The sequence below is a fragment of the Balaenoptera physalus genome (genome assembly GCF_965194825.1).
Source record: "Balaenoptera physalus genome assembly, chromosome: 4".
In the NCBI taxonomy this organism is placed as follows: domain Eukaryota; kingdom Metazoa; phylum Chordata; class Mammalia; order Artiodactyla; family Balaenopteridae; genus Balaenoptera; species Balaenoptera physalus.
The window spans coordinates 100,337,629-100,357,736 of record NC_138891.1 but is presented as its reverse complement, the minus strand read 5'-3'; the positions used below and the strand labels follow the sequence as shown (position 1 = coordinate 100,357,736).

General features: G+C 38.1%; 1 protein-coding gene across 2 annotated transcripts in view; it reads right to left on the bottom strand.

The window, feature by feature from the left end:
* The window catches only part of GABRR3 (gamma-aminobutyric acid type A receptor subunit rho3), a 190,856-nt gene that overhangs the window by 45,838 nt on the left and 124,910 nt on the right, over nt 1-20,108 (bottom strand). Inside the window, exon 3 of one of the 2 annotated variants that reach the window (XM_082460486.1) lies at nt 9,747-9,840. The gene's annotated coding sequence lies outside the window, so the exon portion shown is untranslated. Of the gene's footprint in view, nt 1-9,746; nt 9,841-17,519; nt 17,539-20,108 lie in introns of those variants that run through there. The other variant, XM_082460487.1, reaches the window with a different exon arrangement.

Sequence of the window (20,108 nt, the reverse complement as noted above, 5' to 3'; positions counted from 1 at the left end):
ACTAATATTGCTCAAAAAAAGTGCTCCTCCAGAGTACCCAGTTCGGGAAATTCTGATTTATCAGTAAGTCTGTGCTTTACAAATCCTCCTTATCAAAATTCTATGTCCTAGCATGTCATGACTACTTTTTTTTTTTAACATCTATATTGGAGTATAATTGCTTTACAATGGTGTGTTAGTTTCTGCTTTATACCATAGTGAACCAGCTATACATATACATATATCCCCATATCTCTTCCCTCTTGTGTCTCCCTCCCACCCTCCCTATCCCACCCCTCTAGGTGGTCAAAAAGCACTGAGCTGATCTCCCTGTGCTATGTAGCTGCTTCCCACTAGCTATCTATTTTACATTTGGTAGTGTATATATGTCCATGCCACTCTCTCACTTAGTCCCAGCTTACTCTTCCCCCTCCCGATGTCCTCAAGTCCATTCTCTAGTAGGTGTGCGTCTTTATTCCTGTCCTGCCCCTAGGCTTTTCATGACCATATTTTTTTTTTGATTCCATATATGTGTGTTAGCATAAGGTATTTGTTTTTCTCTTTCTGACTTACTTCACTCTGTATGACAGACTCTAGGTCCATCCACCTCACTACAAATAACTCAATTTCATTTCTTTATATGGCTGAGTAATATTCCATTGTATATATGTGCCACATCTTCTTTATCCATTCATCTGTCGATGGACACTTAGGTTGCTTCCATGTCCTGGCTATTGTAAATAGAGCTGCAATGAACATTGCGGTATATGACTCTTTTTGAATTACGGTTTTCTCAGGGTATATGCCCAGTGGTGGGATTGCTGGGTCATATGGTAGTCCTATTTTTAGTTTTTTAAGGAACCTCCATACTGTTCTCCATAGTGGCTGTATCAATTTACATTCCCACCAACAGTGCAAGAGTGTTCCCTTTTCTCCACACCCTCTCCAGCATTTATTGTTTGTAGATTTTTTTGATGATGGCCATTCTGACTGGTGTGAGGTGATACCTCATTGTAGTTTTGATTTGCATTTCTCTAAAGATTAGTGATGTTGAGCATCCTTTCATACGTTTGTTGGCAATCTGTATATCTTCTTTGGAGAAATGTCTATTTAGGTCTCCTGCCCATTTTTGGACTGGGTTGTTTGTTTTTTTGATATTGAGCTGCATGAGCTGCTTGTAAATTTTGGAGATTAATCATTTGTCAGTTGCTTCATTTGCAAATATTTTCTCCCATTCTGAGCATTGTCTTTTCATCTTGTTTATGTTTTCCTTTACTGTGCCAAAGCTTTTAAATTTCATTAGGTCCCATTTGTTTATTTTTGTTTTTATTTCTATTTCTCTAGGAGGTGGGTCAAAAAGGATATTGCTGTTATTTATGGCATAGAGTGTTCTGCCTATGTTTTCTTCTAAGAGTTTTATAGTGCCTGGCCTTACATTTGGGTCTTTAATCCATTTTGAGTTTATTTTTGTGTATGGTGTTAGGGAGTGTTCTAATTTCATTCTTTTATATGTAGCTGTCCAGTTTTCCCAGCACCACTTATTGAAGAGGCTGTCTTTACTCCATTGTATATTCTTGCCTCCTTAATCAAAAATAACATGACCATATGTGTGTGGGTTTATCTCTGGGCTTTCTATCCTGTTCCATTGATCCATATTTCTGTTTTTGTGCGAGTACCAAACTGTCTTGATTACTGTAGCTCTGTAACATACTCTGAAGTCAGGGAGCCTGATTCCTCCAACTCCGTTTTTCTTTCTCAACATTGCTTTGGCTATTCGGGGTCTTTTGAGTTTCCATACAAATTGTGAAATTTTTTGTTCTAGTTCTGTGAAAAATGCCAGTGGTAGTTTGATAGGGATTGCATTGAATCTGTAGATTGCTTTGGGTAGTAGAGTCATTTTCACAATGTTGATTCTTCCAATCCAAGAACATGGTATATCTCTCCATCTGTTTGCATCATCTTTAATTTCTTTCATCAGTGTCTTATAGTTTTCTGCATACAGGTCTTTTGTCTCCTTACATAGGTTTATTCCTAGGTATTTTATTCTTTTTGTTGCAATAGTAAATGGGAGTGTTTCCTTAATTTCTCTTTCAGATTTTTCATCATTAGTGTATAGGAATGCAAGAGATTTCTGTGCATTAATTTTGTATCCTGCTACTTTACCAAATTCATTGATTAGCTCTAGTAGTTTTCTGGTAGCATCTTTAGGATTCTCTATGTATAATATCATGTCATCTACAAACAGTGACAGCTTTACTTCTTATTTTCCGATTTGGATTCCTTTTATTTCTTTTTCTTCTCTGATTGCTGTGGCTAAAAATTCTAAAACTATGTTGAATAATAGTGGTGAGAGTGGGCAACCTTGTCTTATTCCTGATCTTAGTGGAAATGGTTTCACTTTTTCACCATTGAGGACGATGTTGGCTGTGGGTTTGTCATATATGGCCTTTATTATGTTGAGGTGAGGTCCTTCTATGTCTGCTTTCTGGAGGGTTTTTATCATAAATGGGTGTTGAATTTGGTCAAAAGCTTTTTCTGCATCTATTGAGATAATCATATAGTTTCTATTCTTCAATTTGTTAATATGGTGTATCACGTTGATTGATTTGCATATATTGAAGAATCCTTGCATTCCTGGGATAAACCCCACTTAATCATGGTGTATGATCCTTTTAATGTTGGATTCTGTTTGCTAGCATTTTGTTGAGGATTTTTGCATCTATGTTCATCAGTGATATTGGCCTGTAGTTTTCTTTCTTTGTGACATCTTTGTCTGGTTTTGGTATCAGGGTGATGGTGGCCTCGTAGAATGCGTTTGGGAGTGTTCCTCCCTCTGCTATATTTTGGAAGAGTTTGAGAAGGATAGGTCTTAGCTCTTCTGTAAATGTTTGACAGAATTAGCCTGTGAAGCCATCTGGTCCTGGACTTTTGTTTGTTGGAAGATTTTTAATCACAGTTTCAATTTCAGTGCTTGTGATTGGTTTGTTTATATTTTCTATTCTTCCTGGTTCAGTCTCCGAAGGTTGTGCTTTTCTAAGAATTTGTCCATTTCTTCCAGGTTGTCCATTTTATTGGCATATAGTTGCTTGTAGTAATCTATCATGATCCTTTGTATTTCTGCAGTGTCAGTTGATACTTCTCCTTTTTCATTTCTAATTCTATTGATTTGAGTCTTCTCCCTGTTTTTCTTGATGAGTCTGGCTAATGGTTTATCAATTTTGCTTATCTTCTCAAAGAACCAGCTTTTAGCTTTATTGATCTTTGCTATTGTTTCCTTCATTTCTTTTTTATTTATTTCTAATCTGATCTTTATGATTTCTTCTTTCTGCTAACTTTTGGGTTTTTTTGTTCTTCTTTCTCTAATTGGTTTAGGTGTAAGGTTAAGTTGTTTATTTGAGATGTTTCTTGTTTCTTAAGGTAGCACTGTATTGCTATAATCTTTCCCCTTAGAACTACTTTTGCTGCATCCCATAGGTTTTGGGTCATCATGTTTTCATTGTCATTTGTTTCTAGGTATTTTTTGATTTCCCCTTTGATTTCTTCAGTGATCTCTTGGTTATTAAGTAGTGTATTGTTTAGCCTCCATGTGTTTGTATTTTTTATAGATTTTCCCCTGTATTTGATATCTAGTGTCATAGCATTGTGGTCAGAAAAGATACTTGATATGACTTCAATTTTCCTAAATTTACTGAGGCTTGATTTGTGACCCAAGGTATGATCTATCCTGGAGAATGTTCCATGAGCACTTGAGAAGAAAGTGTATTCTGTTGTTTTTTGGATGGAATGTCCTATAAATATCAATTAAGTCCATCTTGTTTAATGTATCATTAAAGCTTGTGTTTCCTTACTTAGTTTCATTTTGGATGATCTGTTCACTGGTGAAAGTGGGGTGTTAAAGTCCCCTGCTATGATTGTGTTGCTGTCGATTTCCCCTTTTATGGCTGTTACCATTTGCCTTAGGTATTGAGGTGTTCCTATATTGGGTGCATAAATATTTACAATTGTTATATCTTCTTCTTGGATTGATCCCTTGATCATTATGTAGTGTCCTTCTTTGTCTCTTGTAATAGTCTTTGTTTTAAAGTCTATTTTGTCTGATATGAGAATTGCAACTTCAGCTTTCTTTTGATTTCCATTTGCATGGAATATCTTTTTCTGTCCCCTCACTTTCAGTCTGTATGTGTCCTTAGGTCTGAAGTGGGTCTCTTGTAGACAGCATATATATGGGTCTTGTTTTCGTATCCATTCAGCCAGTCTATGTCTTTTGGTTGGAGCATTTAATCCATTTACATTTAAGGTAATTATCGATATGTATGTTCCTATTACCATTTTCTTAATTGTTTTGGGTTTGTTTTTGTAGGTCTTTTCCTTCTCTTGTGTTTCCTACCTGGAGAAGTTCCTTTAGCATTTGTTGTAAAGCTGGCTTGGTAGTGCTGAATTCTCTTAGCTTTTGCTTGTCTGTAAAGGCTTTAATTTCTCCGTCAAATCTGAATGAGATCCTTGCTGGGTAAAGTAATCCTGGTTGTAGGATTTTCTCTTTCATCACTTTAAATATGTCCTGCCACTCCCTTCTGGCTTGCAGAATTTCTGCTGAAAGATCAGCGGTTAACCTTATGGGGATTCCCTTGTATGTTATTTGTTGCTTTTCCCTTGTTGCTTTTAATATTTTTTCTTTGTTTCTAATTTTTGATAGTTTGATTATTATGTGTCTTGGTGTGTTTCTCCTTGGATTTATCTTGTATGGGACTCTCTGCATTTCCTGGACTTGATTAACTATTTCCTTTCCTATATTAGGGAAGTTTTCAACTATAATCTCTTCAAATATTTTCTCAGTCCCTTTGTTTTTCTCTTCCTCTTCTGGGACCCCTATAATTCAAATGTTGGTGTGTTTAATGTTGTCCCAGAGGTCTCTGAGACTGTCCTCAATTCTTTTCATTCTTTTCTCTTTATTCTGCTCTGCAGTAGTTGTTTCCACTATTTTATCTTACAGGTTACTTCTCTGTTCTTCTGCCTCAGTTATTCTGTGATTGATTCCTTCTAGAGTGTTTTAAATTTCATTTATTATGTTGTTCATCATTGTTTGTTACTCTTTAGTTCTTCTAGGTCCTTGTTAAACGTTTCTTGTATTTTCTCTATTTCTTGTATCTTCTATTTCCAAGATTTTGGATCATCTTACTATCACTACTCTGAGTCCTTTTTCAGGTACACTGCCTATTTTCTCTTCATTTGTTTGGTCTGGTGGGGTTTTATCTTACTCCTTCATCTGCTGTGTGTTTTTCTGTCTTCTCATTTTGCTTAATTTACTGTGTTTGGGATCTCCTTTTCGCAGGTTGCAGGCTCGTAGTTCCCGTTGTTTTTGGTGTCTGCCCCCAGTGGCTAAGGTTGGTTCAGTGGGTTGTGTAGGCTTCCTGGTGGAGGGGACTAGTGCCTGTGTTCTGGTGGATGAGGCTGGATCTTTTCTTTCTGGTGGGTAGGTCCACGTCTGTTGGTGTGTTTTGGGGTGTCTGTGGCCTTATTGTGATTTTAGGCAGCCTCTCTGCTAATGGGGGGGTGTTGTGTTCCTGTCTTGCTAGTTGTTTGGCATAGGGTGTCCAGCACTGTAGCTTGCTGGTTGTTGAGTGCAGCTGGGTTTTGGCGTTGAGACGGAGATCTCTGGGAGAGCTTTTGGTGTTTGGTATTACGTGGAGCTGGGAGGTGTCTGGTGGACCAATGTCCTGAACTCAGCTCTCCCACCTCAGAGGCACAGGCCTGATACCCGGCCAGAGCACCAAGACCCTGTCATCCACATGGCACAGAATACAAGGGAGAAAGAAAGAAAGAAAGAAGGAAAGAAGGAAAGAAAGAAAGAAAGAAAGAAAGAAAGAAAGAAAGAAAGAAAGAAAGAAAGGAAGGAAGGAAGGAAGGAAGGAAGGAAGGAAGGAAGGGAGGAAGGAAGGAAGGAAGGAAGAAAGAAAGAAAATAAAGTTATAAAAAAATATAAAGTAATGAAAAAAAAGAGAAAGAAAGAAAGAAGGGAGCAACCACACCAAAAAACAAATCCACTAATGATAACAAGCGCTAAAATCTATACTAAAAAAACCAAACAAACAAAAAAAGGACAGACAGAACCCTAGGGCAAATGGTAAAAGCAAAGCTATACAGAAAAATCACACACAGAGGCATACACATACACACTCACAAAAAGAGAAAAAAGGAAAAAATATATATATATCATTGCTCCCAAAGTCCACCTCCTCAATTTGGGATGATTCGTTGTCTATTCAGGTATTCCACAGATGCAGGTACATCAAGTTGATTGTGGATATTTAATCCGCTGCTCCTGAGGCTGCTGGGAGACATTTATCTTTTTCTTCTTTTTTCGCACATCTCCTGGGGTTCAGCTTTGGATTTGGCCCTGCCTCTGCGTGTAGGTCGCCTGAGGGCATCTGTTCTTTGCTCAGACAGGACACGGTTAAAGGAGCAGCTGTTTCGGGGACTCTGGCTCACTCAGGCCGGGGGGAGGGTGGGGTACGGATGCGGGGTGAGCCTGCGGCGGCAGAGGCCAGCATGACGTTGCACCAGCCTGAGGCGTGCCGTGTGTTCTCCCCGGGAAGTTGTCCCTGGATCATGGGACCCTGGCAGTGGCGGGCAGCACAGGCTCCCGGGAGGGGCGGTGTGGATAGTGACCTGTGCTTGCACACAGGCTTCTTGGTGGCGGCAGCAGCAGCCTTAGCATCTCATGCCCGTCTCTGGGGTCCGTGCTGATAGCCGTGGCTCACACCCGTCTCTGAAGCTCATTTAGGCAGTGCTCTGAATCCCCTCTCCTCGTGCACCCCAAAACAATGGTCTCTTGCCTCTTCGGCAGGTCCAGACTTTTCCCCAACTCCCTCCCAGCTAGCCGTGGCGCACTAGCCCCCTTCAGGCTGTGTTCACGCTGCCAACCTCAGTCCTCTCCCTGGGATCCGACCGAAGCCCGAGCCTCAGCTCCCAGCCCCTCCCCGCCCCGGCGGGTGAGCAGACAAGCCTCTCAGGCTGGTGAGTGCTGGTTGGCACTGATCCTCTGTGCGGGAATCTCTCTGCTTTGCCCTCCGCACCCCTGTTGCTGTGCTCTCCTCCGCGGCTCCGAAGCTTCCCCCACTCCCACCCACTGTCTCTGTCTGTGAAGGGGTTTCCTAGTGTGTGGAAACCTTTGCTCCTTCACAGCTCCCTCCCACTGGTGCAGGTCCCATCCCTCTTCTTTTGTCTCTGTTTTTTCTGTTTTCTTCTGCCCTACGCAGGTACGTGGGGAGTTTCTTGCCTTTTGGGAGGTCTGAGGTCTTCTGCCAGCGTTCAGTAGGTGTTCTATAGGAGCAGTTCCACGTGTAGATGTATTTCTGATGTATCTGTGGGGAGGCAGGTGATCTCCACGTCTTACTCTTCCACCGTCTTGAAGCTCTTCTCATGACTACTTTTGATGACTACTAAACTTTTAAGTTCATAATGAAATATTGATAGCTGATGAAGGGTAGGCAAGACAGTAAGAGGGGATTTCTTGTAACAATACTTTGAGCTGAAGGAATGAAGCACTGAAGTAGAACTTCATCCACCTGTCAGGCAGGCAGTGGAGCTATTTTGGGGGACACACGGTTTTCACAAATGTCTGGCAGGTCATATGCCTCCTCACCATCACTTAATCATATCAGGGTGCCCTGGGTGCCCCCCTCCACATTGTAGTAATGACACAAATCCATGTGACCTCTTCATTGAATAATCTTTGCTGGAACAGCTATCCATATCAACATTAACATTAAGGGAGGGATAAAAGCAGTTTAAAATTTGTTAGTTACAAATTTTAAGTCTGCATAAAAATAAAAATAAGGCAATGGCCTAAGATACAAAGAGTTGGCTCACAGAAGGTCTTAGGGTTTCAATTCAATTACAGTAAGACATCTGTCTCTGTTGCTGCGGAATCTGCTCCTTATCCCTTTAGTGCTTTCTTTGCAAACCCAGTAAGCTTCTTAAGAAAAGAGCAGAAAACCACGTATGTCAAAATTAGAAAGTGGTAACTACCAGGAAACAAATAATCACAAGGAGACTTTTGTAAATGTTTAAGCTCTCCCTCACGTAAATTGCCTCCTGTTCACTCTCCTTCCATTCTGATGATGTCAGCCAGTTTCTATTCCTTTGGCAGGGAGCCAAAGGGAACACTTGGATAGCAGGGCTGTGTCCTCAATATTCATCTTGGGATATGCAGCTATTTTGCTTACAAAGAGAAAACACAAGGTAAGTGGAGGCCTTATTTATATTGGATCAAGAACATCTGACAACAACAATAACAAACTCCAAGCCTCCACAGATTTCCCACTGTGTCCGCCTGAGGTCAAGTAGGCAAAATATCTTGAGTGGGAAATTGTAGAGTCATAGAATGTTGATATGCGAAGATCTTTGGAGATCATTTAGACTACCTACATCCTTCTCTTTTTTGTATATGAGGAAACTAAGACTGGAGAGATTAAGCACACAATTCATTTCCTTTTTTTCTTAAACATCTTTATTGAAGTATAATTTCTTTACATTGTTGTGTTAGTTGCTGCTGTATAACAAAGTGAATCAGCTATACGTATACATATAACCCCATATCCCCTCCCTCTTGCGTCTCCCTGCCACCCTCCCTATCCCACCCCTCCAGGTGGTCACAAAGCAGCGAGTTGATCTTCCTGTGCTATGTGGCTGCTTCCCACTAGCTATCCTTTGGTGTATTGGAAATGCAATATAACATGGCCATGTCAAGAGCAGCCACTAGGAGGCATTTGCTATCCCTCCAAAAAACCTTGCTCTCACTCATAAATGGTGTTTTCTCTTCCGTTTCCCAGAATTACCAGAGCCCCGATAGAGCATCTTTCCAACCCACTCCCCTCTTTCATTCCCCTCCCACTTCATTCCTGAGATACAGAATCAACAGTGATGGGAGCGGGGACTCCACGTTAGTGGAAAGTGGGTGACAGGAATGCAATCTTCATCATAGTGTAATAATACAATATAACCACGAGATGGCAGCATAGACTACACAATATTGTTTAAGCATTCTCTTCCTTATGAAATGAAAACCACAAACTAAATGATTAGCACTTATGATACTGCAAAATTAAATGAAAAGATTAATAATATAATGCCAAATGATTCAGGCAAAAAGAAAATCCCTGTTATTCAGGAAAACGCAATTATTTACCTTGTGTGAAGATTGAACATAGCATATTTTAAAGCATCTTTTATAGATATAAGAATAGCATTTCGTTTTATCTCTGGGAACGCTAGGCTATAGAGGTGAACACTGGAAAAAGAAACTTTCCAGAGAAAGACAAATATCATATGATATCACTTATATGTGGAACCTAAAAAGATGATACAAATGAACTTATTTACAAAACAGAAACAGACTCACAGACATAGAAAACAAACATAGACCAAAGGGAAAGGGAGGGGGGGCATAAATTAGGAGTTTGGGATTAGCAGGTACAAACTACTATATATAAAATAGATAAACAACAAGGTCCTACCATATAGTAAAGGGAACTGTCTTCAATATTTTGTAATAAACTATAATGAAAAAGAATATGAAAAAAAAGCCTATATATAGGCTGAATCACTTTGCTGTACACCAGAAACTAACACAACATTGTAAATCAACTATACTTCAATAAAAATGAGACTTTCCATCAAAATAAAGTGCATGTCATGAGTAATGTATTGAAAGGACATGGGATCAGGAACTAGGAGACTTGGCTCCGGGATGGGATGTGGCACTTAACTGTATGATTTTTAGAAAGCTTCTTAACCTCTCTGGGCTTCCATTTCCTCTTCTGTATTCATTAGGCAAATGGATTTAGATGATTTTTGAAATCCCTGAGGAGACAATCAAATATAGTGGTTAAGAATGTGATCTTTGGCAACAGACTTCCTAGGTGCAAATCCTAATTCTTGCACTTACTAGATGTGTGAACATTGGCAATGGCTGGATATTTTTTCTCTGAGTCAGTTACTTCATATGTCAATTCGGGATGACATCGCCAGGACCTATCTCTTAGGATTATAGTCAGAATTGATGGGATAATACCATGTGTTTAGCACAATGTCTAGTACATTGAAAATACAAAATTAACGTAATTAATGTTAACTGCCAATCTTATTCATCTTTATTAATGTAGTCTTTGCATTTCCAACATCATGACTTTGATCAAAACTACCAGCATTCTCCTAGTCTTCCAGTCTTGAAATTTTGAAGTCATCTTTGACCCCTACGTTTTCAAGGCTTGAATGTTTTTGGTTTGTTTGGTTTTTTGCTTCAGAACTTCTTCTTCTTTTTTTCTTTTTAGTTCCCTTGTCTTCCCAAGGCCACTAGACTGTTTTGCCTCTAACATAAATAAATACCTCAATCAGCCTCCTTGCTCCAAGCTTTCTATTTTACTCTCTTCCGTATGCTTTTGCCAAATTTCTATTAGTGATACTTCTTTTTTCTAACTTTTCTCTGGTTAAAATGTTTTCATATTGTCTATAGGAGAAAGCCTATTCTGTTACATTGGCCTATGTTACTACACCTTTGCAAATACTGTCATCACTGTAGCTTTATTGTAAATAAATCTTAAAATCCTCCAATTTCATTCTTCTTATTCAAAGCTGTTTTAGTTATTCTAGTTCCTTTGTTCTCCTGTATAAGTCCTAGAGTCAGTTTTCTACATCTACAAAATTCTGCTAGGATTTTGATTGGCATTGCATTAAATACGTAGGTCAGTTTGGTGAGAATAGACAGCATATGTTGAATCTTCCAATCACAGAGCATGGTATGTCTCTACTTAGGTCTTTTATGACTTCTTTCAATAGTGTTTTATAGTTTTCAGCATCTAGATCTTGTACATATTTTATTAGGTTTAATGCCTAAGTATTTATATTTTTGGAGTTATTATAAATGGCACTGGTTTTTAAAATTTTGGCTTCCAATTATTCATTGCTAGTATATAGAAATATAATTAATTTTTTCCTCAATTAAGAAATTGTGGGAAAATACATAACATAAAATTGATCATCTTAATCATTTTTCAGTGAACAGTTAGGTATGTATTAAGTACATTCAAATTATTGTGCAACCATCAATGCCATTCATCTCCAGAACTCTCTCCTCTTTTGTTTTTAAGACAATTTTTAAAGAGCAGTTAACGGTTCACAGCATTTAAGTTTCCTCCATATCTTTTCATGGCTTGATAGCTCATTTCCTTTTAGCACTGAATAATATTCCATTGTCTGGATGTACCACAGTTTATTTATCCATTTACCTACTATAAAGGACATCTTAGTTGCTTCCCAGTTTTGGCAGTTATGAATAAAGCTGCTGTAAACATCTGTGTGCAGGTTTTTTTGTGGGTGCATAAGTTTTCAACTACACTGGGTAAATACCAAGGAGTGTAATTGCTGGATCATATGGTAAGAATCTGTTTAGTTTTGTAAGAGACCACCAAACTGTCTTCAAAGGTGGCTGTACCATTCCATAGTCCCACCAGCCGTGAATGAGAGTTTCTGTTGCTGCACATCCTTGTCAGCATTTGGTATTGTCATGGTTCCAGATTTTGGCCATTCTAGTAGACGTGTAGTGGTGTCTCATTTTAATTTGCATTTCCCTGAAGACATATGATGTGCAGCATCTTCTTATATGCTTATTTACCATCTGTATAACTTCTTTGGTGAGGTGTCTGTTAAGGTCTTTGTCCCATTTTAAAATTGGGTTGTTTGTTTTCTTTTTGTTTGTTTGTTTGTTTTCTTATTGTTGAGTTTTAAGAGTTCTTTGTATATTTTGGACAATAGTCTTTTATCAGATGTGTCTAGCAAATATTTTTTCCCATATTGTAGTTTGTATTATCATTCTCTTGACATTGTCTTCTTTCTTTTCTCAATATTCAAATTTTTATTATGTGCTTGATGAAAAATTAAAGAACACATTACTTAGTGTTACCCATAATTCTTTTTTTCACACACACTGTATTTTATTTTTATAAGAGATAAATAAACTGACACCAAGCATTGTAAATGGATGACCACAACAAAAGCAACAATGATTGCAATTACCAAACACGAAACACACTCATACCATTGACATTGTCTTTTGCAGAGCAGAACTTTTTTTTTTTTTTTTTTTAAAGAGAACATGCTGTGGTCAGAGCAGTAATTATTTTTTTGGGGGGGTTTGTTTATTTATTTATTTATGGCTGTGTTGGGTCTTCGTTTCTGTGTGAGGGCTTTCTCTAGTTGCGGCAAGCGGGGGCCACTCTTCATCGCGGTGCGCGGGCCTCTCACTATCGTGGCCTCTCTTGTTGCGGAGCACAGGCTCCAGATGCGCAGGCTCAGCAGTTGTGGCTCATGGGCCCAGTTGCTCCGCAGCATGTGGGATCCTCCCAGACCAGGGCTCGAACCCGTGTCCCCTGCACTGGCAGGCAGATTCTCAACCACTGCGCCACCAGGGAAGCCCCAGAACTTTTTAATTTTAATGAAGTCTAGCTTGTTTTGTTTCCTGGGTTTTTTTCATGGATTATGCGTTTGGTATGGTATCTAAAATGGCATCGCCATAGCCAAGACATCTAGGTTTTCTCCTTTGTTATTTCCTATGAGATTTATAGTTTTGCATTTGTGTGTGTGATCCTTTTTGAGTTAATTTTTGTGAAGGGTGGAAGGTCTGTATTCTGCTCGTTTTGGATGGCATGTCCTATAAATATCTGTTAAGTCCATCTGGTCTAATGTGTCATTTAAGCCTGCTGTTTCTTTATTCATTTTCTGTCTGCATGATCAATCCATTGATGTAAGTGGGGTACTAAAGTCCTCTACCATTATTGTGTTACTGTCAATTTCTCTGTTAATATTTGCTTTTTATATTTAAGTGCTCTTATATTAAGTGCATATATGTTTATTTATGTTATATCTTCTGCTTGGATCGATCCCTTTATCATTATATAAAGCAGTTCTTTCTCTTTTATTACAGACTTTGTTTTAAATTCTATTTTGACTGATATGGGTATAGCTACCCCAGCTTTTTTTGTTTGTTTTTTTCCATTTGCATGGGTTGTCTTTTTCCATTCCTTCACTTTCAGTCTATCATCTGTGTCTTTAGCTCTGAAGTGACTCTTTTGTAGGCAACATATAGATGGGCCTTGATTTTTTTATTTTTAATCCAATCGGCTACCCTGTATTTTTTGATTAGAGAATTTACTCCATTGACATTTAAAGTAATTATTGATAAGTATGTACTTATATCCATTTTTTTATTTGTTTTCTGGCTGTTTTTATGGTTCTTCTCTGTTCTTTTCTTCTACTTCTAGTCCACTTCTTTGTGGCTTGATGATTTTCTTTAATGTTACATTTGGGTTCCTTTCTTTTTATTTTTTGTGTATCTATTGTAAGTTTTTAATTTATGGTTACCATGATGTTCATATATATATTGACCTATAACTATATCTACTTGTTTTAAAATGATAGTCTTTTAAGTTCAAACACATACAGGGATTCAGAGTCTTCCTACTCCACCATCTTGACTCTGTCTCTCAAGCCTGCTTTTTATTGTTATTTGTTAGCAGTTCTAAATGATACCAGTAATAGTATGCTCCTCCATGAAAAAAAATATTTTGTTAATCTGTTTGAAACAACTGCTGCCATTACTGTTAAGTATTACTCATATGTATATAAATTTAAATTAGCATGTGTTATTAAAGAAGCATTAATAAAGAGTACATTCTGTTTAGAAGTTTATTCAGAGAACTTCCATTTGACAGTTGCTCTAGACCCATGGGAATTCAGCTATTTGTACTCATTTTAAGAATAAGCTTATAAAAGTTTGAAATTACTCAGATTGAAGTTTTGTCTCCAATCCCATTGGTATTCTTATATTTAAATGTTAGATTAAAAATTAATAATGAGAACACATTGACTAAAAAGACAGGGAGAATTTAAGTTACTTTAATTATATCATTGTATGGGAATCACTTGAAAATTCTATCTGTGTTTAAAATTTTTAAAAATGAAACAGCATGCTAATTGCAAGGTAGGATATTTTTGTTTGCAAAGTGTATGTTTTAGTTCTTCCATCAGCTACAGCAAAGATGTTGATGACTCTGGTTATAGGTCTATTGAATGTAAGTGTAAAAAGAAGATAAAAATTTGGAAGATCATTGGCAAATTTGTAGAAGTTGAGGCATAAGAACAGAAACTAATATTAATTATTTATTATGGTGACAGAAATGTAAATGTATATTCTTTTAAACATATAAAAATGTAGTTAAAAACATTAATCTGTTGCTTTTTCATTTTTATGCTATAATATTTTATTTTTTACTGACATAATGTGAAATTAAAGAAAATTTTTATTGCTTGTATTCTTTTCTGACCATTGTTATTATTATTTTATTTTGTGATTATTACTGAGAATACTTCTATCATATAGAGGAGGCATTGTTGAGAAATTTTCAACTCCATCTGTCAAACAAGCTTGTTATGCCACTGATCCTGACTACCTTACAAAACAGCAATTCTAATCTATTTCTAGGTAAAAACCTAGGAATAGAAAATGAGTGCACATGTCCACTGAAAGACAAATTCATAGCTAGCTTATTTACAACCAAACCCTGGAAACAACTCAGAAGTCCATCAACAGGAGAATGGATAAACTGCGGTGTTTAGGAAAACAATGGACTTCTATACAACAGAAAGTTGATTAAACTAATGGTACACAATGACATGGATGAATATAAAATATTACATTGAGTAAAATAAGCCAGATACAAGAGTACTTCCCATATTATTTCATTTATAAAAACAGGCAACAATGCTGTGATAAAAAATCTACATTAATAAAACATTAATGTAGTATAAAAATAATAGCTTAATTTTGCTCTTGATAAACACTATTTTCTCCTGACTGTGTTTAGTTCATACTCTTGTTTTCTTTCAGGTGTAGCTAAAGAAAAAGTGAAAGACTGAATCTGTTTTCCATTAGCCTCTGCTTAGACAAATGGCTATAGGATTCCTCTTACAGAGAATCCTGTATCCATCTGCCTGCCTCCTGAGACATGTTCCTTAAAATTTCCTTATGATCATACTTTGTATACATTATTGTTTTAAATGATGAGCCAGTGAATGAGTTTATGACAGTTTAGCAAGGCTGCTACTATTCCTAATAACCACCAGTGACTGTCAGTTGAATATGTATGAAGTCACAGAGCATAGGGCTTGGCATATGGTAAGTGCTTAAATAAATAAATTCTTGATAAAGGAAAAATATAGTCCTAGTTGTTTTAAATACACTGATGTAAGATTTATACACAGTATTACCATTTTCCTCATATGGATATTCTTTTATTGTTTTTGGAGGTCTGACACAACTGTCTCTATGGTAGCAAATATGAACTTGGTGTTTGCTCTCTAAAAACAAATGCATTAATGAAGAAATTGTACATGACACCAATTTTTTCAAATTTCCAAAAGATAATTAGTTTGAGGAGACTGGCTATGCACATCTATTCAGTTTATAAAAAGCTAACTGCAATTCTTTCCTCACAAATATTTCTCTTGCCTTCCTAGAGTCCCATATTTCAGCAGGTGTTTCATTTATATTGGCAAGTTCTCCATTTTTGTCTATATTAGAGTATAGTATAATCAATCCATTAAATATCATTAAGCTATTACAAAGTGTCTGCTAGGTACTTAATTTATATAATTGGAGTAAATGGCCTCTTTGTAACATTTATGACAGGTCACTCAAGCAGAAGAGGAGCCAATGTTACAGAGATTTTTTCACTTGAGATTGTCATTCTCAAACTTCAGTGAGCATGAGCTCACAGGTATTGGCAGACAATAGCCAATATTTAATAATAAATTAAATGGAGTATAATCTATAAAAATATTGAATCACCAGTTTACCCCTGAAACGAATGTAATAATGTAATCAACTATACTTCAATAAAATAAATAAATATAATCCCTATAGGTTTTTCCCTTCCAGGTGATGTGTCTCATTTACTCCACAAAAATCACTATTTTCTGGTCTCTGTGCCAACTTGCAGATGGCATGAGCTAGATGTAAAAGTTGTTTTATGTACAAAGTTAAACTGTCATTGTCACAAGTTAGCAATATCTCAATTTGGCTCACCCCAAATACCATTCCCTAACAAAAGAGCTTAGCTGCTTTACTTATAAATAACTAGAATAACTAACGCAAATAAAGTTAATATTTAATGAGCCCTTTCTACCTGTGAAGTACAGCACTAAGGCTTGTTGTTTATCCTCTCATTTGATTCTTGGAACAGTCTTATAAGTGCACATTATTTACTTTCTTTCAAAATGAGGAAATCAAGGCTTAGATAATTTAAGTTACTGATCATAGTTTTAGAGGCAAAGCCAGTTTTGATCCCAAGTCTGTCTTTCCAAAGTCTATGCTCTTAATCAACTTCGCTACTCTTTCTTTCCATGTCTAGAAGTAGACTATCACATTTTAGTGAATTCGTACCCATTGTGAACCTAGACGACATCAAACATAGTTTCAATTGTTACAGCTAACTTTATGATATATTGCAATATTAGGCATGGAACATCTCCCATCTTTATTCTTTTTGTAAAATTCTTTTGACATAAAAAAATCAATTTGATTCCTGATGAATTAGAATTTAGTAATCAAACTACCTCCAATTATTTTGTTTGAGATTGCATATAATTTATATATTAATTTGGTAAAATTAACAACTTTACTAGATTTCAAGTCTTCCTAAGACTTGAAATGATTAATTTTCATACATTAAACAAATTTTTATGCCTTTCAGTAGTTTTACATTTCTGACAAATACATTAGGACGGATATATTTCTTACCAAGTTTAACCATAAATATAGATTATAGATAAATACAATTATGTGAATATGTGTGTGTGTGTATATATATATATATATATATATACACACACACATATATATTTATACACAGTTGAACTCTGAACAATGTTGGGGTTAGGAGTGATGACCCTCCGCTCAGTTGAAAACCCAGCATAACATATAGTTGGCCCTCTGAATACATGGTTCCTCTGTAACAATGGTTCTGCATCCATGGATCTGACCAACAGCAGGTTATGTAGTACTGTAGAAGTTAATGCTGAAAAAAATCTGAGTATAAGTGGACCTGTGCAGTCAAACCTGTGTTGTTCAAGGGTCAACTGTATTATAAATTTCTTTTTGGTAGTATAAAGTTTGGGAAATTAGTAATTTCAAAATTCGTATTGTAAAACAGTACAATTTTCCAAGAGGCCCATGACTTGTTGAAAGAAAATCCTTAATATCATGCATATATTTGGACAAATTATCTTTATCTCTATAACTTTATAATTATAGATTTTTATAAAATTGATGTAGCCAGAGAGACAACCTCCATGTTTTTCAAACTAAGAACATAGGAGAGGAGAGGAGCTTCAAGATGGCGGAAGAGTAAGGCGCAGAGATCACCTTCCCCCCCACAAATACATCAGAAATACATCTACATGTGGAACAACTCCTACAGAACACCTACTGAATGCTGGCAGAAGACCTCAGACCTCCCAAAAGGCAAGAAACTCCCCACATACCTGGGTAGGGCAAAAGAAAAAAGAAAAAACAGAGACAACGAATAGGGACGGGACCTGCACCAGTGGGAGGGAGCTGTGAAGGAGGAAAGGTTTCCACGCACTAGGAAGCGCCTTCGCGGGCGGAGACTGCGGGTAGCAGAGGGGGGAAGCTTCCGAGCCACGGAGAGCGCAGCCACAGGGGTGCAGAGGGCAAAGTGGAGAGATTCCCGCACAGAGGATTGGTGCTGACCAGCACTCACCAGCCTGAGAGGCTTGTCTGCTCACCCGCTGGGGCGGGCGGGGGCTGGGAGCTGAGGCTCGGGCTTCGGAGGTCAGATAGCAGGGAGAGGACTGGGGTTGGCTGCGTGAACACAGCCTGAAGGGGCTAGTGCGCCACAGCTAGCCGGGAGGGAGTCTGGAAAAAGTCTGGAGCTGCCGATGAGGCAAGAGACTTTTTCTTGCCTCTTTGTTTCCTGGTGCGTGAGGAGAGGGGATTAAGAGCATCGCTTAAAGGAGCTCCAGAGATGGGCATGGGACGCTAAGGCTGTTGCTGCCACCACCAGGAAGCCTGTGTGCAAGCACATGTCACTATCCACACCTCCCCTCCCGGGAGCCTGTGCAGCCCGCCACTGCCAGGGTCCCGTGATCCAGGGACAACTTCCCCGGGAGAACGCATGGTGCGACTCAGGCTGGTGCAACGTCACACTGGCCTCTGCCGCCGCAGGCTCGCCCCGCATCCGTACCCCTCCCTCCCCCCGGCCTGAGTGAGCCAGAGCCCCTGAATCAGCTGCTCCTGTAACCCCGTCCTAAGCAAAGAAGAGATGCCCTCAGGCGACCTACACGCAGAGGCGGGTCCAAATCCAAAGCTGAACCCCTGGAGCTGTGCGAACAAACAAGAGAAAGGGAAATTTCCCCCAGCAGCCTCAGGAGCAGTGGATTAAATCTCAACAATCAACTTGATGTACCCTGCATTTGTGGAAAACCTGAATAAACAACAAATCATCCCAAATTGAGGAGGTGGACTTTGGGAGCAATGATATATATATATATTTTTTTCCCTTTTTCTATTTTTGTGAGTCTGTATGTGTATGCTTCTGTGTGTGATTTTGTCTGTAAAGCTTTACTTTTACCATTTGTCCTAGGGTTCTCTCTGTAAGTTTTTTTTTTTTCTAGTATAGTTTTTAGCGCTTGTTATCATTGGTGGATTTGATTTTTGGTTTGATTGCTCTCTTCTTTCTTTTTTTTTATTACTTAAAAAATTATTTTTTAATAATTATTTTTTATTTTAATAACTTTATTTTATTTTCTTCATTCTTTCTTTTTTGTTCTCCCTTTTATTCTGAGCCACGTGGAAGACAGGCTCTTGGTGCTTCAGCCAGGCATCAGGGCTCTGCCTCTGAAGTGGGACAGCCAATTTCAGGATATTGGTCCACAACAGACCTCCCAGCTCCAAATAACATCAAATGGTGAAAATCTCCCAGAGATTTCCATCTCAACGCCAAGACGCAGCTGCACGCATCGACCAGCAAGCTACAGTGCTGGACACCCTATGCCAAATAACTAGCAAGACAGGAACACAATCCCACCCATGAGCAGAGAGGCTGCCTAAAATCACAATAAGGCCACAGACACCCCCAAACACACCACCAGACGTGGACCTGCCCACCAGAAAGACAAGATCCAGCCTCATCCACCAGAACACAGGCACTAGTCCCCTCCACCAGGAAGCCTATATAACACACTGAACCACCCTTAGCCACTGGGGGCAGACACCAACAACAACAGGAACTACAAACTTGCAGCCTGCGAAAAGGAGATCCCAAACACAGTAAGCTAAGCAAAATGAGAAGATAGAGAAACACACAGCAGATGGAGGAGCAAGGTAAAAACCTGCCAGACCTAACAAATGAAGAGGAAATAGGCAGTCTACCTGAAAAAGAATTCAGAATAATGATAGTAAAGATGATCCAAAATCTTGGAAATAGAATGGAGAAAATACAAGAAACGTTTAACAAGGACCTAGAAGAACCAAAGAGCAAACAAACAGAAACAACACAATAAATGAAATGAAAAATTCTCTAGAAGGGATCAATAGCAGAATAACTGAGGCAGAAGAACGGATAAGTGACCTGGAAGATAAAAGAGTGGAAATAATTACTGCAGAGCAGAATAAAGAAAAAAAATGAAAAGAATTGAGGACAGACTCAGAGACCTCTGGGACAACATTAAACGCACCAATATTCGAACTATAGGGGTCCCAGAAGAAGAAGAGAAAAAGAAAGTGACTCAGAAAATATTTGAAGAGATTATAGTTGAAAACGTTCCTAATATAGGAAAGGAAATAGTTAATCAAGTCCAGGAAGCACAGAGAGTTCCATACAGGATAAATCCAAGGAGAAATATGCCAAGACACATATTGCTCAAACTATCAAAAATTAAATACAAAGAAAAAATAGTAAAAGCAGCAAGGGAAAAACAACAAATAATGTACAAGTGAATCCCCATAAGGTTAACAGCTGATCTTTCAGCAGAAACTCTGCAAGCCAGAAGGGAGT